Here is an 18,201-nt window from a genome sequence, read left to right as displayed (position 1 = left end):
CTCCCATTTTTTTCATCTGTAGCAGAAATTCTTAGGGAAGAGTGCCTCGTGAAGGGGTCAGCTCACCATTTGGAGCCTCCTCAGGGCCATGTGTGGCATGGCATCTCTCTCTCTCTCCTGGGGTCTGCAGATACCAGTTGCTCCACCTCTGTAGCAGCCTTCCTCTTTCTGGGAGGGGCCCTCTGTCCAGGACACTTATAAGTCTCTCCCCTTCTGGGGTAGCCCATAAACAAAAAGCAAACTGAATTAACACAAGCAAACTGAGTTAGTATGAGAGAGAGGAGGACACCTCCCTCTTGGTGTGTTTCCGGGAGGAACCTTCAGATAGTGGTTATCTGGAAAGACCCTGCCTTCCCTCAGCCCTTTCCTCAGGAGCTGCAGATTAGAGGTCTGTTCTCTTCTGTGATCTGCCAACAGGTAAGCTATTCTGCTGTCCCTTTTATGCTCCTCCTCCAACCTGTGTATGGCTTGTAGGTGTGGTGTGACTGAGATGGCTGAGTCCATAGCTGCTCTGTAACCCCTTGTTGTCCAATGTGGGGTTTGTATACCCCATTCCAGGCACACGGAAATTAGAATAAATGAGCTGTAATAAAAATAGTTCTGTAGAACATCCTCCAAGCCCTTTGGAAGGGACAAGGTGGCATGTGTTTGTTAACAAACAATTCCATGCCCATAAGCTCTTTGCCATCCCTGTAATGGTCAGGGATCTACTGAAAGGTTTTATGTCAGTGTGCTAGTTGTCTAGCTGTTTCAGCTTGCAGCATCTTGGTGAGTCAGTAACTTTTTTTCCCCAGAGATTACCACTATGTTCAAAGATCATATTTTAAACGTGAATCAGAGCGTAAGATGATGAAATGATTAGCACCTAAGGCTGTAAGTAGCCTCAGACTGTATAATTAAGGGAAAGTAGGAACAGTCCCTATAGATCTCAGTAGGGTGTTGATTCTGAACCTGAATGATAATTCACATGTCAACATTGTTTACTGAGCAACATACAAGAATGAAGCAGGATGGCAATTAGCTGATGTCAAAAGATCAGGACATGCAAGAATGAAATGTCTTTTGACATACTAGATATTGCAGATCTTCATAATGTGGTCATATCAAGATCTACAAAATCTAGTGTGAGTCCCATCAGATTTCAGGTCTGAAATGGGCAAGACTTTGCTTGTGGACAGAACATGTTTTGCAAGGAGGAGTTTGCACGAGTACCAGAACTTTTTGTTTTGCAATTTGACCCCTGTATCAGGCTGTGAAAAGTGTGGATCTATTCAGACTTCAGCCATAAATCAAATTCAGGCTGGAAAACACACACAGACCACCAGTTTATTTTGAAGGAATAGTCACTGGCCCTGAGAGCTACGTGTTAGGAATGCTAGTGATAATGTAGGATTCAAGCCTGTATTTTCACCTGAGATAGAATTATGGGTCTTGTTTGTCCGTTTGTTTCTTGATATACTTATATTCTGACTAATATGTGTGAACAAAGGACAAAGATACTGTATATGTTGCTTCTGCCTAGCCAGATGGGTTTGCTAGTAGAATGGGAACAGATAAGAACAGTTAAAGTGTTAGTGGGAACGGTGGGAGTATAATATACGAGCGCACACTTAAGGAGTGCCTCAATTCCTATCTTAAGGCAAGGTCAAGAAATCAGTCAGGAGGCGCAAGGAGGGAAGGTATAAAACATTAAAAGGCCAAAGAAATGCTTGTACTTGACCATAGCACAACCTCTCTTCTTATCCCTCCCATGGGATACAAAAGAGGTGGAACAAAGACCCCAGACTCATGACTCCTCAAAACAGAATACATGACCATACATTTTAAGGGGCTGGACCGTGGGTGTGCATTTCAGATATAATTATGCCTGCTTAAGGAGTGGGGTGGATGGGACACAAGTCTCTGTGGCATCAGAGTTATGGATATGCTTGCTGGAAACTAACCCGGATAAACATCACATTGCCTGCACTTTGGACGTTTGGTCTCCTGCTTTTTGTCTGTGTGACAATTACCAGGGGAGGGAGTGAAGGGACAGCCCTCTAATACCACATGTGTTTATAGTTAGCAATAACTCAACCATTAGGAATTTTTTTAGTTCACAAGCGGTTGGTTACCTGGAGTCTAGCTAATTTCTAGGGTTTTAGAGACACTATGCTCAGGGAGAGGTGGGATCTGTGGCTGCTAGCAGGAAGAGATGGTTAAAGGTTTTTTCTTTGTCATGACTTTTTCAAGGATTCATAAGCTTCCTTCTTGCAGCCTATCTTTGCAGGATGCAATTCTTTGTTCTCTCTCTAATCAATTTGATGATGCTTTCATGATTGTGACTCCTGCTTCCATGGCACTTGTGGCACAGATGGCCGAGTCCCCACTCACAAGACGTCCTAAGGTTTTATAGGCAGTTCCAAAAGACTAAAAAATCTCCTAAAAACTCCAAATACTCAGACCAAGCTCCTGCGTTCAGCCGATCAGCAGAAACACCTCATTGCCAGAGGGGAAGGAGACAGAAAATGAATGGGATGTGGGTGATAGGAAGGTCTCAGAGACCTTCAAGATGCCCATGAGCAGCAATTACATTCATCCTCATTATCTCAGTATCATTTACTGAGGGTGAGAATATGCATCTTAAGCATCCTGAGGGTTAAAACACATAACATGTTTTTGAGTCCAAATAAGGTTTACTACACCACAACTCTACAATATCATGCCCAAAACTGAGCTCAACAAATGCAAACAATACTCCCCAAAGGACTATTCTTTCTTTTAGCTCATCTGCTCCTGCTCTTGGATATTCCAAATCTAGCACAGTAGTTTACACCCTAGTGGGGAGTATATTTGATGTGTGGCTTCTCTGGGATCCAACACTGCTTCTAGTGAGTAGTAGCATGTCTAAATGTGCAAGAATTGGATTATATGTTTATTTTCTTTGAAAAGAACTGTATTTTGAATCCCTGAACATCCAAGGTCACCCCTACGCCAGCTGTTTGAAATTTACTTATAAAAAGAATACCTGACTATTGGAGTAGCACTCCTACCCGATTATACTACTTTCAGACACCGCATCTGGACACCACTGCTGAATATTTGTAAAGGGTAGAGGAAGGATGGTCTAGTGGACAGAGCACCAGACTGGGTGCAACTCAGGAGGCCTGCATACACCATCCAATTCAGTCCCAGACTTCCTGCGTAACAGACCCTTAGGCTCTGTCTGCACAGCAATCCGAGGGGTGCTTGCAGCTTGGGTAGGCTCGCTAGATTTAATAGCGGCCGACACGTCTGAAAACAGCCATGAAGACGCTGCAGCACAGACCCTGATGTGGGTTAGCAATATAAGTATTTACCCAGGGCTCTGGGTAGGATTGTACAGCCTGTGCTGCCGAGCCTTCACTGTCATTTGTGAGTCATGCTAGAGCTAGCTACATCAGATCCAGTGCAGGCGTGGCTATGGGAGCTGCACCGCAGATATAGCCTTGATCTAGCCTGCGTCTCACTGATCTTTGAAAACTCATGGCGATCGGGGGAGGTCCCGGACGACTGGAAAAAGGCTAATGTTGTGCCCACCTTTAAAAAAGGGAAGGAGGAGGATCCTGAGAACTACAGGCCAGTCAGCCTCACCTCAGTCCCTGGAAAAATCATGGAGCAGGTCCTCAAGGAATCAACTCTGAAGCACTTCGAGGAGAGGAAAGTGATCAGGAACAGTCAGCGTGGATTCACCACGGGCAAGTCATGCCTGACTAATCTAATTGCCTTCTATGACGAGATAACTGGCTCTGTGGATGAGGGGAAAGCAGTGGACGTGTTGTTCCTTGGCTTTAGCAAAGCTTTTGACACGGTCTCCCACAGTATGCTTGCTAGCAAGTTAAAGAAGTATGGGCTGGATGAATGGACGATAAGGTGGATAGAAAGCTGGCTAGATTGTTGGGCTCAAGGGGTAGTGATCAATGGATCTATGTCTAGTTGGCAGCCTATATCAAGCGGAACGCCCCCAGGGTCGATCCTGGGGCCGGTATTGTTCAATATCTTCATTTGTTATACCAATAAAATAAAAACCAGCAGGACCTTATTAAAGGGGAAAAGGCAAAATGTCACATTTATTGTGAATACAGAAAGAATCGTAGTAAGCAGTTAGTTATCACTATAACATTCCATTCAATTACATATTTATTAACACATTCATTCATACACACACACATACAGAGGTTCTGCAAGGTTGTTATCATAGTTACCAGCCTTAGAGTTGCTCATGCCAAGCCACTGGCCAGGTGGCCTGGACATGAGGAGGGAGCAGGACCTTGTCAGATGCTCATCTGATGCTTCTGGAAGTTGGTTTGCAGAATCAGACCCCAAAGTTCTCACTTTCTAGAGTCGATTTTTATAGGAATTTCTTCCTATGGCAGTCTATGGGAATTGCTTCATCATGCTGTTGCTGAATCCATCAGCAGATGGCAATTCCTGACAGCTCCGTGCTGCCAGATGTTATCTTGTTCTTTGGTTCTCCCATTCTTGAGGCTGTTGGGTGTATTCCAGTCTGCCCTCCGGGGGTCCTCTGGTTATTTCCACTTGACGCCTTCTTCAGCCGATGGACACTGCATTCTTAGGCTGGCACCTCCCTGATCATTCAGTTATTATCCACACCAAGCATCCATCCACATACATCCTCTATCTCTATTTTAATCACAATTGTTAACAAAGCGAGATGAATACAACAAAAGGGCGGGGAGTCTCTGGGTGCTGTTTCTGTTGTTACAGAGTATTGCTTTGAGAACAGACTCTCTCTTAGAATGTACTAACACAATTAGCAGCTTGCAAGTTTCACACATAGAGGGAGAGAAACAGTACCAAAAACCAAGAGACCTCCTGGAATTTAAACTATGGGGAATCAAACTCATTTGTGATTTTAATACAGGACTTCTTTAATATGACCCAACACATTAATGATCTGGAGGATGGCAGGGACTGCACCCTCAGCAAGTTTGCAGATGACATTAAACTGGAAGGAGTGGTAGATACACTGGAGGGGAGGGATAGGATACAGAGGGACCTAGACAAATTAGAGGATTGGGCCAAAAGAAATCTGATGAAGTTCAACAAGGAGAAGTGCAGAGTCCTGCACTTAGGACAGAAGAATCCTATACACCTCTACAGACTAGGGACTGAATGGCTAAGCAGCAGTTCTGCAGAAAAGGACCTAGGGGTTACAGTGGACGAGAAGCTGGATCTGAGTCAACAGTGTGCCCTTGTTGCCAAGAAGGCTAACGGCATTTTGGGCTTTACAAGTAGGAGCATTGCCAGCAGATTGAGGGACGTGATCGTTCCCCTCTATCCAACATTGGTGAGGCCTCATCTGGAGTACTGTGTCCAGTTTTGGGCCCCACACTACAAGAAGGATGTGGAAAAACTGGAAGGCGTCCAGTGAATGGCAACAAAAATGATTAGGGGACTAGAACACATGACTTATGAGGAGAGGCTGAGGGAACTGGGATTATTTAGTCTGCAGAAGAGAAGAATGAGGGGGGATTTATTTGATAGCTGAATTCAACTATCTGAAAGGGGGTTCCAGAGGGAATGGATTTAGACTGTTATCAGTGGTAGCAGATGACAGAACAAGGAGTAATGGTCTCAAGTTGCAGTGGGGGAGGTTTAGGTTGGATGTTAGGGAAAACTTTTTCACTAGGAGGATGGTGAAGCACTGGAACGTGTTACCTAGGGAGGTGGTGGAATCTCCTTCCTTTGAGGTTTTTAAGGTCAGGCTTGACAAAGCCCTGGCTGGGATGATGTAGTTGGGGATTGGTCCTGCTTTGAGCAGGGCATTGGACGAGATGACCTCCTGAGGTCTCTTCCAACCCTGATATTCTATGATTCCCCATCTGTATAATGGGGATTATACTTCCCTATATCACAGAGGAGTTGCAAATATAAAATCCATTCATTGCAAGACTCTCAGATACTATGGTAATGCATCCCATGTACTTAGGTACATAGTATCTAAACCTGAAGACCTGACTAAGATGAAATTCCCAATAACAATATATGTGAGTTTCAGCTGAGTGAGCTCCACAGAATTTGGCCCAGAGACTGTTTTGTTGTTTAGCAGCATAAATTGATACAAACATATATTGGTTAGTAGATTGTTATAGCATGTACCAAACTCATCCTCTATGACAGTTGAAATTTTCTGTTTTGTGTAAATCATAAGCAGCTTTGAAAGTGATCAATGTTTATTTACCAGAATATATCTAGAGTGTTGCAAGAAGCAGTCAGTAGAAGTATATTTCTTATCCTCCTTCAAGTTTGAGATTCACATAGACAGTGATGAATTGTTTTCATGCTTGTCACAGACTTCATTGAAAGAGTTAAACTGGCCTTTTCCTGTGAGTACCATGAAGTCTTGAGTAAGGGTCTGGGTCTGTCACAGAGGTCACCGAAGTCATGGATTCTGTGGCTTCTGCAGTGGCCAGTGCGGCTGGTTCTGGGGCTCCCCGAGCAGATCAGGCAGCCCCTGGGCCTGTTGTGCCAGCCACTGCTGGGACAGTTTGGGTGTGGGAGGGGGCTCAGGGCCAGGGGTTGGGGTGTGGGACAGTGCTTACCTGTGGGCGAGCTCCCCAGAAGCATCCAGCATGAACCTGCAGCTCACAGGTAGAGGGGCCAAGCTGCTCTGCACGCTGTCCCATCTGGAGGCACTGCCCCTGCGGCTCCCATTAGCTGCAGTTCCTGCCATTGGAAGCTGCAGAGCACAAACTCATGGCGGGAGCAGGGCATGGAGCCCCCCCTGGCCTTCCCTCCCCCTAGGAGCTGCAGGAATATGCCAGCCACTTCTGGGAGGCTGCGCAGAGCTCGGTAGGGAGCCTGCCAGCCCTGCCAACCCTCCCTCACACAGCACCAGCAGAGATCCCAGGCTGCGTGCCACTGCCCGGTTTACACCCCACCCCCCCAGCACCAGTGGAGGTCCCTGGCCGAGTGGTTCTCCCCCCCCACAGCACTGGAGGTGCCCCCCGACACCCGCTCCAGAGCACCCGCAGCCCTCTGGACCAAATTTTAGTTAGGGCTACATAGTACAAGTCATGGACAGGTCACGTGATGTGAATTTTTGTTAACTGCCCATGACCTGTCCATGATTTTTACTAAAAATACCTGTGACTAAAACACAGAGTTAGTCTTGAGCAATGTGAATTTCAAGCTTTCTGCAAGTTTCTCACTGATTACCTACAGAAAAGCTTGAGGATGAGGATGAGGACTGAGCGATTAGTCTCTCTCAGGTGGTAATGCCAGTGCAGGACACAGGTTGGGATAAGCCATTGCCTGTAGTCAGGTTGGTCTGCTCTTGGGCTCTCTCACACTGAGCCTGCATACCAGACTACTGAGAGCAGCAGTGGGAAAAGTGAAAGAAAACCCACATGCTTAGAAGAAAGAGTTGCTGACTCTCTCAATGAAGGTAAATCTGTGTCGCCTTTCTTTTATATTCTTCTCTTCTTTTCTCCCCCATAACTCTAATTGGTCTGCTCTATAGGCATGTGTCTTGTATCAGAGTCCTCATGGGATTACCCTAACTGAAGGGGTGAGTTTTTTACCCCCAGTATGCCACTGTGGCACCATACATGTGCCATAAAAGCTCTAGAGCCAGCTGGGAGGAAGTCCCCTGTTAAAGGGATGGTAAAAGAGAGACTGCCTTGCACAGTTCACCTTGCAAGCCTGGCACAGTGTCTCTAGCATGAAGCATTATGAGTTTTCTTGGCTGTGCTGCCTCCCAAAGCCCCCCATGCTGCTGGAGCAACCCAGAATCAGCAGGATATAAAGGTGATCCAAAGCTATCTTTGCCTTCCCAGAGGGGATCCCATTCTCCCAAGTTCTTGATGTATTTTCCTGTACTCCACTTCTGAATAGTTTAGTCTCCAGCAGGGCAAGCAGATTCTTCTTCCTATTGAAGAATTTGTTCCTTTAGACAAGCCTAACAGACTTTACAGAAAGATATTGCACACAAAGTATGAAATATTGAGCAGATTGTAAGCGGAAAACACTTCCACCAAATGTCTGCAGTATGAATGTTGATAAGTGCAAAGTAATGCACATTGGAAAACATAATCCAAACTATAGATATAAAATGATGGGATCTAAATTAGCTGTTACCACTCAAGAAAGAGATCTTGGAGTCATTGTGGATAGTTCTCTGAAAACATCTGTTCAACATGCGGCAGCAGTCAAAAAAGCAAACAGAATGTTGGAAATCGTTAAGAAAGGGTTAGATCAGGGGTCAGCAGGGGACGTGCTGGATGCCGCTTCTTACAGCTCTCATTGGCCGGGAACAGCAAACCGTGGCCACTGGGAGCTGTGGGCGGCCGCACCTGCAGACAGTCAACATAAATAAAATGTCTCGCAGCCCGCCAGCGGATTACCCTGATGCCCTTTGTCCCTAAGGTTTCTGACCCCTAGGATAGATAATAAGACAGACAATATCATATTGCCTCTATATAAATCCATGGTATGCCCACATCTTGAATATTGCATGCAGATATGGTCACCCCATCTCAAAAAATATATATATTGGAATTGGAAAAGCTTCAGAAAATGGCAACCAAAATTATTAGGGGTACGGAACAGCTTCAGTATGAGGAGAGATAATAGGATTGGGACTTTTCAGCTTGGAAAAGAGATGATTGAGGGGGGCTATGATTGAGGTCTATAAAATCATGACTGGTGTGGAGAAAGTAAATAAAGTGTTAATTACTCCTTCTCATAACGCAAGAAATAGGGGTCACCAAATGAAATTAATAGGCAGCAGGTTGAAAACAAACAAAAGAAAGTATTTCTTCACACAACGCATAGTCAACCTGTGGAACTCTTTGCCAGAGGATGTTGTGAAGGCCAAGATTATAACAGGGTTCATAAAAGAACTAGATAAGTTCATGGAGGATAGGTCCATCAATGGCTATTAGCCAGGATGGGCAGGGATGGTGTCCCTGGCCTCTGCTTGCCAGAAGCTGGGAATGGGCAACAGGAGATGGATCAACTGATGTTTACCTGTTCTGTTCATTCCCTCTGGGGCACCTGTCAGTGGCCACTGTCAGAAGATGGGGTATTGGCTAGATGGACCTTTGTTCTGAGCCAGTATGGCTATTCTTATGTTCTTATGTTTTCATAGTATTTTTTTGCACTTTGTGCAATATTGCAGTTTATCAGAAACTAAAAGAGAAGTAATGTTTGATCACTACCTAGACACAAGAAGAACAGAACCTGATTTTGTTGTACCATGCTCTGCATGAAATCAGATGACTGTGCAAAGGTTCTTTGGCACAAAACCAATTGCACCAGAAAGAAGAAATGTAGTTTTTTTCAATTATGGAGGAAGAATTTATTGTGCTCGTGTTTCTTTCAGTGCTCTGAATAACCCAGTTCTGATTTCTCATAGAAACCTGAAAACAAATTAAAAAAAAAAATCTTACTTTTCCTGCAGTAAAATTTCCAAAAAAAATTGATGAAGTTGATTTAATTGGAAATTGTTGTGATTTTTGTTTGTAATACACAATGAACCTTTGATTATTGGAAAGTAAATTAACAAGGTAAAAAGTAAGTCTGCCTGTTTCTTTGGCTATGGAACTGAAATGTTTCTCACATCATATGAAGATTGCTATGGATATTGACCATTAAAGTATTTCTTTAGGAACTACATTGTAACATGATATTTGCCATTCTGTTCCATGAAAAATGGTGTCTGCCTTAATGTGCAGGGAAAGTCCGGCCTTACATCTGACAATAATTATATGATCAAAAGCTGTAAATGGATGCACCTCTACCCCAAAATGCTCATACAAATAGTGTGCCTGTAAAGCCACACTTCTGCATGTGCAATTCAAGTATTTGTGAAAACATATTATTTAGATAGCCTCTCAGTTAGCTAATACCCAGATACAAATGCTGATTTACATGTGCAAGCAAGAGGTTTTGCATCTATCTATATATTATATCTATATTTCCTGCACTAATCACCTGCTGCTTTTGAGATTCTATTCAGAAGCACTAATATATTATGTTTATATTAATAAAGCAGTGATATATATTTACAGTAAAGTATGAATAATATTTTTCACAGATATTGAAATTTGATAATTATCATTAAAGGAATTATAATTAATCTCCCTCTTTCCCCCAAATGTTCACTTATGGAAATATTTATTCATTAGTTGAAATTACAGAATTGGACAAAGCTAAAATCCTTGATCCAAACACCCCCAAACTTTGGGAAAATTCAGATCCAGGTCTAGAGATTCATCTAAACTTTGCATCTATGTCTCTATTATGGATCCAAACCAAAACAAAGCCTGGATCTGCATCATCCTGAACTTTGGGAAAGTCTTGATCCAAATCTGGATCTGCATCCAAACATTGTGGCTGAGGCTTATCTCCAGTTCAAATCTTTTAAAAAAAGCCAAAAAACTGCAATTTCTTTTATTATGCCATGCCAACACTGTGGGCTCAATCCAGTTCCAAGTAAGGAAATGACAGAGTTTTGGCATGCAACAGTGGCAAAGAATCACAGAAATAGTCTTTCTTTTACCACTGAACAAGAGACTTTATTCAGATTGAGAAAACAGTATTGTTCATAAAGTTACTTTCTCTTTCTGTGCTTCATTGTGGATCTTTTGCTTAAGACCTTTTCTAGACCCCCCCCCCCCCCCGCCACACACACACACCTCTGGTTCCTGCTACACATGGAAAGAAACAGGACACACATCATCACACCATATACTTCAATGAAAGCAGACCCTACATCCCCACATTTCTCCTCCTCTCTCTTGCTGAACTACTTTGCCTTCCTTGTTTTTTTTAATTCTAATTAAACATACTTCAGTATCTACTAAAGTAATCTTGATGAAGTAGCTGGAGGCAATGTCTTCATTTGCTTCTTGGCAAAAGCTTAGTCACAAACACTATTTTTCATTCTCCAGTCAAATTGAGATCAGACACTTATTTAGGAATGAATAGTGGTTGTCATGCCTGAAAATAACTGCTCTCTTTTAAATGTACAAATCCCACCCTGATATAATTTCATTTGCATGTCCTATTATATTTGCTCTGACATTTTACCATTCTAATTAAGATACAGTAGCTGTAAGTGGTATCAGTTTTACTCTTTTTTTCTCTTGATGGCCCTACCACCAGAGACAGAGGTTTTGTTATGCTCTGCGCTGCAGATATTTATTGACACGTTACTATACTTAGCACTCCTTTTTAATTGTATATTTGCATTGACTTTGCTCAAAAAGTAGTTCCTCATAAAATCTGACACCCTTAAATCTGAGTAGTACCTTATTCTGGGCTAGAATTTCCCAGCCCATACTGAGCCATTTCGGGGAGCAAGGCCGCCCTAACAGCCCTGCTTAGTCCTGCTCAGATTGTGACCCTATCCATAAAGAGAAAAAGGGACTAAACACTTGCTATTCCCTGCTGTGAGGGGGCACAGAAGAACAGGAAGTGGAAGGACCTCTGGCTCCACTCCTCTACTCATCAGTCAGAATAACTGGCAAGGTGAAGATGGGTGTAAGCTGTTCCATAAAAGGAGGTAAGGCAATGTACTTCTATCCCAGAAAAAGAGTGGAGCTGTCTGAGTTGCAATTCATTCTTTGGTAAAGTTGGTCAGAATTTTCTTTTTAAGAATGGTTCTTTGATCAACCTTTGATCAAAGGAAATTTGGAATTTTTTGTTCTCATTTGATCTTGGAACAGAAAAAAAAACAAAAACAAAAACAAAGTAGCTGATTTTCCTGCAACATTGAAAATCCAGTTACAGTTCAGCTCTATGCTCAAGTCCACACCCTTGACAATCTAGCCTTCTATGAGTAGTTCCACTGCAATCAATGGGACTACTTGAAAAGTAAGGTACAATTCACCATTAGTGAGAGAAGCAGGGGCTAACCTAAAATAAACTATTATTTCTTTCTGTTCTTCTTAAATATTAGAGAATGTTAATACCCTCTAATTAAAATACAGCTAATTAAAATACAAGGGTTTTTTCAGACATAAGATTGAAGGATAATAATTAGAGATAAGCCTGCTTTGTTGTCATTTTGAAGTATAAGCTGACTCCAAAATCACAAATATGTACACAAACAGCAGAACTACAGCCGGATTTAAATTTGTTTCAGATAAGCATCCAAAACAGTAATCCAACCTACCCCATCCACATGGGTCTCCAGCTAATTCCTATTCTTGACTTGTGACCCAATAGGCTGATACACTGAATCATAGAGTACGAATGTGTGCAGTGGTTTAGATAAAAATAAGAGCCAGTTTCTTCCCACAACTTGAAACGTCCCCAAAGTTCATGTATTTAATATACAGAAAAATTCAGTCAGCTTTTAGATTTTTGATTTGTGTCATGATTATCTGAAATCGCAGTCTGTCTTAAACCGAAAGTGTTTTATTAAAGGAAACAGCTACAAACTACAGCAGGAAACAAACAGGCTTCCATAGCAGCTTAGTTTACTTTCTTTATGGAAACATCCCCTTGGCCCCATTGAAATTTTTCACTACACACAGGCATCTAATGGCTAACTGTTACTTGTAGATGTGAATACTACAGCCATGCGTAAGATGGAAGTTCCATTTCATGAAGGATTGTGAGATTTCAAAATTGGGCTTCATTCCAGTAAGCAATGCAACTAACGTTCATCACACGTGATTCCCTTTTCTGTCTTGTCCTTTCCCCAGGGAGAGAATTGTGTGTACCATGGAGTGTTTTGTTTTGGTAGGGCTTTTGTTTTTATATAAATATGTACATGCTGCTATGTCTTTATATTAGAAGGCAAGTTGAAAAAGCATGCCTTGTGCTTGCAGTGGAACATGAGTCCTTAGTTCCTGAGGAAATTTGATCCATATTCTCAGACTGGCCTCTAAGAAAGCTCTATCTCCTGCACAGATGAGTTTTATATATATGTATATATACTCGCTGTATAAAGTTCCAGTGTGCCTAAAAATTGGAATTCTCAAGAACGATCCTTATTTTAGAGCTTTAGGTGATCATTGAGATAGCCTGGCCCCAGGCCATTGTAGCCCTTGAAGATAATGACTAAGGCCTTGAACTTGATATTCTATGGTAGAGCAAGGGTGACTGGTCTGATATGCTTGCAGTAGTCCATGTTTCCAAGTAGATGTGCTGCAGTCTGTTTCCAAAGGGCTGGTGGCTTCATGCTTAGCTATGGCATTGCTGGAGACCGGACAGGAGGTGACAAAGGCATGTAAAGCCAAGGCAAGTTCATCCTCTGGGAGTATAGGATGCAGTCTTTTAAACAATTGGAGATAATAGCATTCTTTACAGATGGTGCTCAGTGAAAGCTTAAGGCCTCATTATCATAGTATCTGAGAGCCCTTCAATCAATTAATGGATTTTATCATTGCAACTCCATTGCATCAATGAGGAATCCAGGAACACTGCTATTTTCCCATCACTATTCTTTGGGTGCATTCCTCTACAAAGGACTTAAACCATTTTAGTTCGTTCCCCTGGTCCATTACAACTTTTCTCAGGGAGTAAAGCAGTATCTCATGGTCGATCATATCAACTGTTGTAGAAAGGACTAAAAGGATGAAAACGGATGTTTGGACATTGTACAGATCATGTAAGGACTAAATACTTTTCAGATTTTGTAAGGTCCAATCACTTTGGAGATCACGTAAGGACAAATAATTTATGGCGTCACCTTACCTACATTTCAACTTTAGCAGTTCAGGGTGTTCCCACGTATCTCAATTAGCCCAAACACTCCATCTCCAGCACATGCTTGTCATACCCTTGTTTACCATTTAACCTTGCACTCAAATCAAGCTACATGCAAATTTACTCATGCATTATCTATGCCTACAGAATTCACTGTTCACTGTTGTCTGTTATAGAACTAAGAATTTCAGTTTCACCCAAAAGAAAATCATTCCTGAAGCCAAGTACTGAATCACACTTGGGATGGAGCTATTCCAGGAGTCATTTTTATTATTCATTATACCAGAGTGCTTTTTTATTGCTGCAATTCAGAAGGAAATGGGTAGAACAGTTGGGGGCAGTGGCAATGTAAAGAACTTGGTCACATTATCACTGCCCCTTTAAGAGCTTTGGGATATGTAAATGCTAAGTGAAAGGATTATGCTATCCTTTGCTCAAACTGATTAGAATTTTTCCCCATTGGTATATAGTTCGGTTTATTTCAATGGTGCTATATACGAGTAATGCACCATTCAGTGTGAGTAAGAGTGCCATAATCTGGCCCTAAAGAGGTAGCACAAGTTCCTAGGCCCTGATTCAGCAAAGCATGTTGAACCTAAAACATGATTTTAAGCCCCTTTGAAGTAAATGATGGTTATGCCTGTGCTTCAGTGCCTTCCACATTAGTAGAATACCATACCATCATATATTTTACTCATGCTGAATAGTGCCTTACTCAACAAGCAGTGCCATTGAAATTGGTGAAGCTGTTTGTGGAATAAGGTACCACTCAGTGTTACTAAGGATATCAGAATCGGTCCCTCTGAATTTTGCAACATCTCTTCTGCCCTATTTTAGAAGATAATATGGATAACTTTACTGATAAAAGTATCCTCCCTGAAGTGCTTGGGGTGCTGAACAGCAATCATAAAACAAATTCTTATTAAATAAAAAGAACACCCCAACCTCGACAAAATTACCAACAAGTAGGTCAGCAAAAAAACAAGAACAAAACAGCAGAAGTGGCACCAATTAAAAAAAAAAAACATTGGTGCGGGGGGCAGGGGAGTGGAATGCTTTCAAGCACTTTTTAAAACTGTGAAGGGATTAAATAAACCAATTTCAGGAAGGAGCAAGTTCTACACTTCCAAACAGCCACATTGGCAGCTTGCTTTCCTGTTGACTTCAGGTGTGATTGTGGAACCCCTATGCACTGGATATGTGAGTGTAAAAAGGTGGAGCTCAAGAATGAAGTCTCAGATATACCCAGGGCCAATCCCATTTAGACTTTATAAACTATTAAAGCTAATCTAAACTGAATCAAACACTTAATGGGCAGTGTCATAAATATAAAGGGAAGGGTAAACCCCTTTAAAATCCCTCCTGGCCAGAGGAAAAATCCTCTTACCTGTAAAGGGTTAAGAAGCTAAAGGTAACCTCGCTGGCACCTGACCAAAATGACCAATGAGGAGACAAGATACTTTCAAAAGCTGGGAGGAGGGAGAAAAACAAAGGGTCTGTGTCTGTCTGTATGCTGCTTTTGCCTGGGACAGAACAGGAATGGGTCTTAGAATTTAGTAAGTAATCTAGCTAGGTATGTGTTAGATTATGATGTCTTTAAATGGCTGAGAAAATACCTGTGCTGAATAGAATGACTATTTCCTGTCTGTGTGTCTTTTTTTGTAACTTAAGGTTTTGCCTAGAGGGATTCTCTATGTTTTGAATCTAATTACACTGTAAGGCATTTACCATCCTGATTTTACAGAGATGATTTTTTTTTTACTTCTATTAAAAGTCTTCTTGTAAGGAAACTGAATGCTTTTTCATTGTTCTAAGATCCAAGGGTTTGGGTTTGTGGTCACCTATGCAAATTGGTGAGAATTTTTACCAAACCTTCCCCAGGAAGTGGGGTGCAAGGGTTGGGAGGATTCTGGGGGGAAAGACATGTCCAAACTCCGTTTTTTCAGGAACCCCGATACAGTTTGGTGGTGGCATTGGAAATCCAAGGGCAAAGGGTAAAATTGATTTGTACCCTGGGGAAGTTTTAACCTAAGCTGGTAAGAATAAGCTTAGGAGGTTTTCATGCAGGTCCCCACATCTGTACCCTAGAGTTCAGAGTGGGGAAGGAACCCTGACAGGCAGCTAGCATAAAGTATGCAAAGCGTGCTGAATTTGATCATCATAGCTCGAACCCATGAGCCAGCATGCAGCTGCATTCTGAGAAAACTGCAAGAGGTGGATTAGCCCCATTGATAACCCAGCTCGAGGAAAAATGTTCCCTCTCCATTCCTTGCCCCTACAGGAGGCAACTTTGTATTTAAAATGCTAGTGTTCCAATTTAATATGAAATTCCATTTATTGACATGAATGACCAGAGACTGTCAGGAGAGAGACTGACTTGATGCAAAGATTGTGTTGTAACTTCTGATGCTGGGTAGTTTCATTCCGACTTGTGGCTTGAGTCACCTCTTTAGATTTTACTTTCCTACTGAGACCATTTTCAGCTTAGAACGGGTAGCATTTTATCCTCTTTTCGGTCATCCCAGGTCCAATGGAATAATGCCACTATCTGGAAATTGTCACATCATTCTAAATGTCAGATTCAAGCTTTTTATTTAAAATGTATTATTGTTGTTAACCTTGTTTTATCCTGTTTATCTATGGAGATAGGATGCTAGAGCCAAATATAAACTAGAAATATTTATTTTCAAATGCATCCCTGTGGGGCTTTTAACATCTTTTAAACAGAAGTTTTCTAGGCTCTTGTAGACACATATTGGAAATGAGCTGTGAAACTGCAGGAAACAAATGAAAGGGAAATAAATGACAGCAGCTTTCTTAACCATACAGTATTACATCCCTGTTTGTTGTTATAAGGCAGAACTGTATGTCTGGTTTAACTTACATAAAAGATAGTTTGGGTATATAGTAGAAATGGGGTCTGACATCAAAAGTCACCTTGATTTTAGAGAAAAATACATACAAGGCCTGTAGCATTGAACATACTGACCAGGAATAAGAAATTCATATTGAAAATACCTTTTTCTTTTAGAGCTGGTCAGGAAACATGATTTGTTCCCCCAGAAATTTTTGATGAAAATGTTTCAGAGTAACAGCCGTGTTAGTCTGTATTTGCAAAATGAAAAGGAGTACTTGTGGCACCTTAGAGACTAACCAATTTATTTGAGCATAAGCTTTGATGAAGTGAGCTGTAGCTCATGAAAGCTTATGTTCAAATAAATTGGTTAATCTCTAAGGTGCCACAAGTACTCCTTTTCTTTTTGATGAAAAGGAACAGTTATTGTTTTTATCTATGTTTTTCTTCAAATGTTTTAAAGTTTTTGTTAAGAAAATGAAAGCTACCAACTCAAATTGGTTTTGCTTTGCTGTGGCTGAAAAAGAATTGAAAACTTTTTGCCATAAACCAGCACTGAAATTTTTCAAACACCTTTTGGTTTGCAACAGCCAAAAATTGAACTTGTTTTGGTTTTCAGTGACTGTATATGAACTGGTTGCATCTGAACAGCATAGCTTAGTCCAGCGATGTGTCTTCTTGTGAAATAACTTTCTTCCTCAGTGTTTATTCTAGTCAGTAGCCAATTCCCATCCCGGAGTTTTGTTTTCAAGTAATTCTCCCGCTCTGCCAGAGCCAATTTCTGGAATGACTCAGGAGATGTTTCAATAAGAATTTAGGGCCGGATTTTTCTGTCCCCTCTGCAGGCATACAAGGGAGGACCAGGCAATAAGGAGGCTTCACCTTCTTTGGACCTCACATGTATAGGGATCAAGCACAGTTTCAATCTGTACACTGCCCCCACTGCCTGTGAAATTAGCCACAACAAAAAGGGCTTGAAGGAGGCAGGGCTATGCCATGTCTCCCCAAAAGTGCTCTGGAAAGTATTGTTCATCTTATCCATATTTTACTCCTATGCTGTTAGGGAGGCAATTTATAATGGTAGTAGTTGCCGTTGGCTGGTCCTCTGCCCCGAGCTATGCTGTGGCTGACAGCATCTTTTCTCTCCAGCTCCCTCCTCCCTTTTCAAGGCCAGCTGCAGTCTTACCCCGAGAAATTCTAACGATAGGCTCAGAAGTTTAGGAGAAAATTATAACCCATGGCGATGATTCTTTGTTCACTTACACCCATGTTACATTGGTGTAACTACACTGACTACAATGGAATCACCCCCTCATACACACCCATGTAAATGAAAGCGGACAAAAGAGACAGTGACATTAGCTATTACTCATACCAAAACATTTTTATGGCTGAGTTAATGCTTTTTATTCATGTCCCCCATTTTGGCTGCCACAGCCTCCTCCTCTCTGGCCTCTACAATATCTAGATCAGTGATGGGCAACCTGCGGCTCATCAGGGTAATCTGCTGGCAGGCCGCCAGACCGTTTGTTTACATTTGCATGGCTGCCCACATCTCCTAGTGGCTACAGTTCACCGTTCCCGGCCAATGGGAGCTGCGGGAAGTGGCACAGACCGCAGGGATATGCTGGCCACCGCTTCCC

Source organism: Lepidochelys kempii, chromosome 2 (genome assembly GCF_965140265.1).
Source record: "Lepidochelys kempii isolate rLepKem1 chromosome 2, rLepKem1.hap2, whole genome shotgun sequence".
Lineage (NCBI taxonomy): Eukaryota > Metazoa > Chordata > Testudines > Cheloniidae > Lepidochelys > Lepidochelys kempii.
Note: the sequence above shows the minus strand (reverse complement) of the source record.